Below are 8,395 nucleotides of genomic sequence, written 5' to 3' on the forward strand. Positions count from 1 at the left end.
CGTCGATAAGGACGCCTCTCGCCGACACGCCGCCAACATCACGCGTGACAACTCATTAGGATTCATGAATGTTGGCAATAAGTGTGCCGTGGGAATTAACGGCTGTTTGAACTTGAGCCGCGTGACAACTTGTTGGAGGTCGAGACGGATCTGTGTTGGAGCCGACGGTGTAAAATTAGAACGTGGGATGTGCTTCAGACGACTGTATTTACCGTTTTACACGAGAAAAAACTCTTCTTCCTCACTGATGAGCTTATCCGCAAAACCTTGCATAAGACTAGCATAAACCCACATTCTCTGTTTTCTCATGATTCTAACCGCGGTTGGCCATTTCAGACGACAACCCACACCCGGCGTAAACACAGACACTCACCACTTGACACTGCGGGCGAATCTGGCAGCAGTCGTCGCCCGGGTGGGTCAGGAGAGCAACACTTATCCACCAACGCAGCAACAGAGTGAGCAGCCAGCGCTCACAGGTCTGAAACCACTCGTGAAACCGCTGGTGATGTTCCGCGTCCATTATACGTTTCCAGCAGAATCACAAAACGATGCAATGTGTACATCAGTAGCCACAGATGTGAGCGACGACATCTAAAACGTACAGCTGCTCATAGCTGCAGAGTTTATGACAAACTGTGCTAAAATATCTGGGGGCAGACGTATTGGGTTGGATTACACAGACTAAACCAGTTCAGCTCCTTGTTTGCGCACAGACAACAATGACCAGCCTGCAACTCGAAGCAGAAGGATTCGACTTCAGCTTAATGGTTCTTTGAGATTCGGATTCAAATTGTACGTTTAAGAGCAAATCGTCAGGGTGGAGCTAACTGAGCGCCGGTTTCAGGAGGAAAATATATATCAGCAGTGTCTTGCTTCCCTGCTGAATAAACTAAAATTCAAGGAATTATTTTTCAGGCTTTGTCAGGACAGTGAGATTATGCAAGTCTGTTTCCACACCATTACCTGACAACCCAACAGATGAGGTGGGCGGTTGGATTTCGTTCTGCGTTTCATCATTAAAGGTGTGACTGAATTAATGAATTAATAAAAAATAAAAGGAAGGTGCAACAGCTAAAACATGGCAGCTTGCATAGCACATGTAAGCCAGACATCAGCACCTGCTGATATCTGTTTGATTTTGCATGCTTATTGAAACGTGAAAGGAAATCCAGATTTATAGATTCAAACTCCATCGGTTAAAAAAAAACAAAAACAATGTTGAGTTTCTAGAAACCGTTGGCTGAATGAAACGTGACTTTAAGCCGTTTTGTCTCATTGTCTCCACACACTGATCACACCCACACCTCTCCTTTGTGTTTCACTCCCAGTCCAACATGTCCACACACACACACACACACACACACACACACACACACACACTTATCCGCCATGAGCTCATCTGCAGAAACCTCTCTGAGTCAAACAGAATGCAGCCAGAGGCTGAGTCGGAGCAGCGGCACATGATGTTCATTCACTTACTGCCGCCGACATGGAGGAAAGTACAGCAATATTCAGAAAAAAATACTGGACCATGTGTGACTTTCTTTCTGTTTCTTTTTTCTTCTTCTTTGACAAATTGTTCATGTCATTAAGCAGCACATTCAGGTGCAGAGAGCAGCAAATAGCCGGCAGCAGGAGGTGAGATTAACTCTGCCAAGAGACGTTCAGTCGCTGAACGACTGCATTGATCCAAACTAACACTGAGTTTCAAAAGCGCCAGGAAGACAAATATGTAAGACGTAAATCTGTTTTAGTAGATCTAGCTGGATGATGGTAAGAAATGTTTCTCTTTAGGTACTGAACACAACAGTGATACGGAGGCTCACTGCAGAGCTACTGCACAAAACCAAAGTATATCTACTGACAAACATCTATTTACACAAGTGGAAATTTGTGTTTAGTGTCTGGCAGATTTATTGCCAAAATGGACAACTAAATTCTGCACACTGGGTGTCAATAATTGCTTACCAGCTACTTCTTCTGTGAAGTCAGAAGAGTTAAAGAGGCAACTGGACCTGCATGATGGCAGTCAGGTTTTATCAGTAACTGGCTGGTGGGAAATCTGATCTATTCCAGTCTCTAAATCCATCATCAGAACCACTAAACCACCACATGACCATGGTCATGGCAAGTCTGAGTGAAGAAGGCTTAAAATGACCTATTATCCGCATTAATTAATTGTTTATTTTAAGAAGGTATTTAAAATAAACTGCATTATCTAAACTGAGCTACATTCGGGCTGCGAGAGATCCAGAGAGAACGTTACCCTTAGCAGGTAACGGTCAGGCACAGTTTGTGTTTACAATGTCCGACACTTTGAAGGTCTTATGGAGGTTTAATCAATCCACAACTAAAAGCAAAGTTAGTACAACAAAAAGCAAAGCATGGCACAACAGCAAACCTCCCAGATCTCCGAATCTGCCAAGTCAGGATAGGTGAGGATGACTTTCTTTTTCTTTTGACATCTGCTGTACCCTACATGAAAACCAGCACTGCAGGTCATCCTGAAAACACCATCCCCGTCGTAAAACTAAGCAGATTCAGGTTATTTATGGAGGTTCACCCTCCATTGGAACAATGACTCCCAATACAGACACGGCTGTAGGAATGCTTCGGATAAAAGCATATTCATGATTGAATGACCCAGTCCAAGTCCAGGCAGAAATCCAACACTTGACAAATTGATGTACAAGAGCTACCCATCAATTCTGAGCCATTTTGCAAAGGAGGATGTGCAAAGCATGCAGAGATATAAAGGCAAAAGACTCGTGGTTTACGCTATTCTAATAAATAAAAAAACAATGTACAGCTTATAATTCCTCTTTTAAAGGTGTTACTTCTGCACATGCAGATCAAAGTTATTTCTTCCCAGCTGCTTGGCCATGCTGCGACGAGTGGCCCACGCAGCCGCAGCTCTGGAGCTCGCTCACTGATAATCCCTCCGTTCTGACAAAGGCTGCATCAATAATTAAATCTGCGGCCCGACTGCAGCGCGGAAACTAATGAAGGGTGTGAATGAAATCAGCCACGACTCATCAGACTCAGGGCAAGACAGAAGCTTGATGCTAAACAAGGGAAGCAATATCACAGCGGGTCAGCTTAACGTCCGCTCTCTGGCCTTTCATTTTGATTTTCCACTTTCCACCTAAAGCCGCCCCCGTCCTTGAGCTTTGTTCATAGCAAAGGCGGAAAAAAAAAAAAAAAAAAAAATCACAGATCTGCATATCCAACAAAACTCGTGTTAGCGTAATATCGGCATGAGAAAACGTCGGCGTCCTCGGGCTTCAAGTGGACATCAGCTCGCTCTGTCCCAGAGGAACGTCCAACTCCAACAAAGACACCCACAATAACAGATGGATTTGTTTCCCCTTTTGCTGCGCTGGGACGTTCTCAATCATCTCTGCTGAGGAGGGAGTTTGGACAAGGTACCGCCTGTAAATAGGAGCAAGCAGTAGCGGTTGACCTGTTGACTCTGTGGATCAGCTGGAGAGACATGAAGAAGCACAGAAGGCAAAAAAAATAAAAAAAATCAGCCGCAAGCGATCAGAAGCTGCTTCCACACTCATTCAGCTTATGTTTTCTCACTGCAAAAAACTGGTAACAAAATATTCGCAGACTTGAACGTGCGAGATGGGCGTGTATTTTAGGAAGTATCACGCCTTGTCGAATCTATGAAGAGTTGCTTTTTAAGTATCTTATTTTATATAGTGTGTGTATATGTGGTTTACGAAGGGTTTAAACTTTACAGTGCATCATCGTGTCAGTGAGCGAACACAAACATATGAAGATTAATACTCCATAACACGGTGGTGACTGTCCCAAAGTGGTCAAAAATAAATATAACCTTAATTCATGCAGAAATAGAAGAGACTGTCTTCAGTCACTTCAATTATCCTGCATGGTAAGATGAGAGAAATTTCATAAGTGCAGACAGAGATTCTGCACAGTGCAGCTAAAAAGATGTTCAATTACATTATTTAATTTTAACAATTCATTGATATTTTAACAGTTTGTGATCAGGTTTTATCAATACATAACTGGCCCTTTAAGAGCATTCATGATCTGGATTTGGTCCAAAGCTAAAATGAGTTTGACTCTGCTGCTCTAGCTGGAAAGATTTCTGCATTTAGGTAAAAACTGCAGGACACAAAGACACCGACATGAAAACTAAGGTGGCTTAACACAAGTTGAACTGGTTGTTATTCCCAACTTTAATGGTGACACAAAGTAAATTCAGTCAGTAAAATGGAGTCATTCAGTAGTTTTAGTCAGATGATAAAGATTACAGAGAATATCAAATATCGCGTTAATATCACAAACTGATTTCCTGTTATATAGCTTACGTTTTTGATGATGTCAAAACTAAAGTAGTTCTGTTTTTGGAGGCTGACTGTTGTTAATGAGGGATTGTAGATGAAAAGATATTAAAGTGTAAACCAGGCAAAAATGTGAATTTTTTTTTATGGAAAAAAAAAACAATAAAACTTTGACTTTACAACTTGATTTGAAACCTGTTTATCTGCAAAACTGGTTAATTTTGAAATGCAAAAGAACTAAACAGATTTTGGGCCAGGAAACTTAAACTTGTGCTATTATTTTTTTTTGTTCTAATTCTTAGTTTTGACTTTCACTTATTTTTTTATTATTTATAAAAATTACTAAACTAAGCTTAAATTCTGACAGTTCGTGACAATAATGTCTGCCATCTTCAACATTTTCACTGCTGACTTTCGAATGCTCAAAGCACTGGCTACGTGCAAGTTGGGACCGGCTATCTAAATCAAGATTGACTGATTATCATGTTAGTAAAAGTGCAAATGTACAAAACAACAGTTTGATACGGAAAGAATATCTGATGGGGAAATGTTTTTAGGACAGGCTGCGTTTTTGTTGGGATCCATACAGAGAAAACATTTAAACCGTGTTGCAAAGAGGGAGAAAAAAACTAAATTGTTTGTGTCATTGTGGGAATTATGTCTTCTGCAGTAGCAGCAGAACAACCTTAATCTGTCATGTAGCATTTTCATTAAAATCAGAAAAGTAAAATGCTTTCGTGAGCCGCCACCGAGAGAGGAAGTTAGTTGTTGCTGCTCCGAGTTCTTTCATTACTTTTTCACAGATTTTTTTTTTCTCCTTTACAAATTCATTCTCTCACCTGCTTGTTTATTTATTTGTTCAGATTTACTCCTGTTCAGAGTTGGAAGTGGGCTGGAAAAAAAGAAAAAAAAAACCCAACTGGAGGAGAGAACAGATGGACTTGAGGTAAACGCAGAGACGAATGAGACGGCGGTTCTGACACACACCTACAGCACAAGTGACTCAAGTGTCAGAAAGAAACCAATATGAATGTGTTTCTGATGGAGGGAGAAAGCCGAGCTTAGAGAAGAAACAGCAGGCGGCGAGAAACAAAACAACACCGACTGTAAAACTTTGTGCTGATAATTAGCGATGGTAGCCACCAAAACATAATCCTGCACCCACATTGTTTTCAAAGTTATAATATCTGACTGGAATATTACACAACTTAGCAGGTTTTCTTGATGCATCGGATGTTATTTTCTTAAAGGGGCGGCATCATGTATTTTCTAGGAACATAGTGCCATTTTATAGCACAAGCAAGAAGCTATGTTTACTTCATACTATATGTCAGATATGACTTAAAAGAAATCTGACTTTGTAATTTAACGCCTTGAAATTGGGTCTCTGTCTCTTTAAAAACTCCTGCTCTTTCTGACACTCCGCCTTCAGGAAGTCGTCACAACGTCGTTTCTCTATTAACCTTTTAACAATGTTTTTATACCAGCGTTGCTCTGAGAAGTAGCTCCTATAATGAGGTGCAGTTCCACCAGGCGTTTGCTAAATGCTGCTGGCTAGTCTGAAGGAGCTGAGTGGAGGGATTTGCGGTGGATGGCTCCTCTGTGAGGTGGAAGCTTGGAAACTTGGAAACTGCAGCTCAGAGGAAGAGCTACTTCCTCGGAGGCGGCGTTCGGTCGCCCCCAGCCGTTTTGCACAGATGAATGGCTGCCATAAGAGATTAAAAGATTTCTCAAACATGCATGAAAGAATCAAGGCAACACTCCAGGTGTCTTTGATGAGGTAGTAACATAACAAGATGATGTAAAGCTAAAAAGAAAAAGTGGATTTTCCAGAATGCCGTCGTACTGGAGTGGAACCATACGCATCACCTTCAGCTGTCTGTGGGAGCCTGAGAGCACAGCTCAGCTGAAACAACTCCAAACACCAACTCCGCACCGAGGCCGAATCCCATGACCCAAACACGCAGGGGCCCCTTCTGCTGATTCCAAAGTTCTGACATTTTCTCAGTGGGAAGAAGTCTGGAAAAAGGCTGGAGGGAAAAAATAGAGGTGACCTCAGAATCAAGAAAGTCTTAGAAGTCGGGAACCTTCAAACCATACGATCGGTGGACGGGTTGTTCTTTTACGCCACCTCGTTACCCCCCCCCCACCCCTGAACCTTCATTCTGAAAGGGCAAGGCAATCAGAGGGAAATTTGTGCCCTATTTCATGGAACACTGCGATCCGACCGCGCCACACGAGAGATCAGAGACAACACACACAGAAGTCACGCTGGACTGTTTTCACTGGTCTGCACTGAGGAATGTTTTCCAGACCTCTCCCACAGCCTGTACAGTGGTCTGAGTTGCTCGTTTGCATGACTGAATGTGAGAAGAAAATGTCCGCACGTAGGCTTTGATGCAAGTCTGATTGCTGAAAAAGAAGCAAGTGGCAAAACGAGCAGCTGCTGCGGAGGCCATGGAGCCTGACGGCAATCCGACGGCGGTCCATCTTGGGAGGGATCGCCGTGTTTTTCTGGCTGCAGGAGAATGTCAAAGAGGGAGAGAATGAAACTGTTGATCTCCGTTTCCACTCAACACGTGGAAAAACGGAGAAAGATAGGGAAAATACACGCCGAAGCACGCGTGAAGGCGGACGGACGCAGACGGATCTGTGAGGAGCCAGACCGTAATGCGGTGTTTACATTCCACCTCCATGTTGCCGCCATCGTATCTGCGCCAGGATCATCTGATGCACTGACAAAGACCTTTCTCCTCCCTCTCCCCATCGCCGCTCACTCCGATGCGCTCGCAGCTCATGCCAAGGGAAGAACAAACACATTGTGTTTACCTCTGTTGCTCTCATTGATAAACCAAACGGAGCGAGAGCTTTAGACTCTCCACTTCATGAAGCTGTCAATGCCGGTTTAGATTGGGCTCCGTTTGTCACGAGGTTTTTATCCAGCCTGCCCTCATATTACACATCTTTTTAGATGAACTGTTTACCTTGTTTGAAGGTGACTTTACGCTTTATTTTTTTTTTGTCTTCTGGGATCAGTGCTAAGCGCTGATTGATGCCTGCAGGTGTTTTTATCTCGTTGTTATGTTTAAACTCAAAGGTTTAAAAGCTGGTTTGAAATAATGACACTTCTTTGTTCCTGAAATCGTTGCTGACAGATTGGCAGAGTTGGGTGGTAACTAGTTAAATTTACTAAGTTACATTTACTAGAGTAAGTTTTTTTTTTTTTTTTAGAAAAAATTTACTTTTTGGAATATTTCTGACTATTTTTACTAAGCTCTACTTCTTAATTAGTCAGTAATTTTATTATGACGTATCTCTACTCTTTCTTGAGTAACATTTCTGGATTCTTACTCACTGATTGAAAAACAAACATGTTTTGACAAAATGTCTTTTTTTATAATGGAACTGATTTTGGGAAAAAATATATATTTTGCTTGATTTTGTTATTTTCTGTTCCATGAATTATCATCATTTTGGTCCATAAAATACCAAGGTTTCCACTTAATTTAATATTTTAGACCATCTGATAATGTAATTTTTAAATATTAAATAATTGATAATTTAATCAGTTACTCAGTAATTGAGTAGACTTTTTACAAAATACTATTTTTTACTCTTACTTGAGTACTTCCTTTACTTTAACTTGATTGAAACTATGATGAAGCTGTGCTACTTTTACTAGAGTACATTTTTCGGGTACTCTGCCCACCTCTGAAGATTGGCAAATCCAGTTCATTTTCCTTAAAAACGCTAAAAACTCTTTGCTGAAGTTCCAAATCAGAAGATTCAAATCAGATAGAAACTTTCTTGCAGTGTCTTCACGCACTTATAAGCAATGAAAACATGCAAGAAACGTTCAAATGCTCGGGTCAATCCAACGGCAGCGCTGCTCTGGGCGATGAGCCGTGTCAAAACCTGCCACTCCTGGTCGCCGATCCGAAAGCCCACCAGCAAAAAATAAAAAAAAATAAATCTAATGTCACTTTCACATCTAATATGTTTGCTCCGCGGTGGTGTGAAAACACTTCTAGGACCCAGCCAAGGGACGAAGACTCAGTCTGGATCAAACTGAATCA

The 8,395-nt window shown here is 41.7% G+C and overlaps 1 protein-coding gene across 1 annotated transcript in view; it reads right to left on the reverse strand.

The window, feature by feature from the left end:
• The window catches only part of LOC106954993 (semaphorin-5B-like), a gene marked incomplete at its 3' end in the record, with an annotated part of 216,152 nt that overhangs the window by 70,408 nt on the left and 137,349 nt on the right, over positions 1-8,395 (reverse strand). The window lies entirely within an intron of this gene.

The sequence above is a fragment of the Poecilia latipinna genome, unplaced genomic scaffold (genome assembly GCF_001443285.1).
Source record: "Poecilia latipinna isolate Pla-1442-1.1 unplaced genomic scaffold, P_latipinna-1.0 Scaffold696, whole genome shotgun sequence".
NCBI lineage: Eukaryota > Metazoa > Chordata > Actinopteri > Cyprinodontiformes > Poeciliidae > Poecilia > Poecilia latipinna.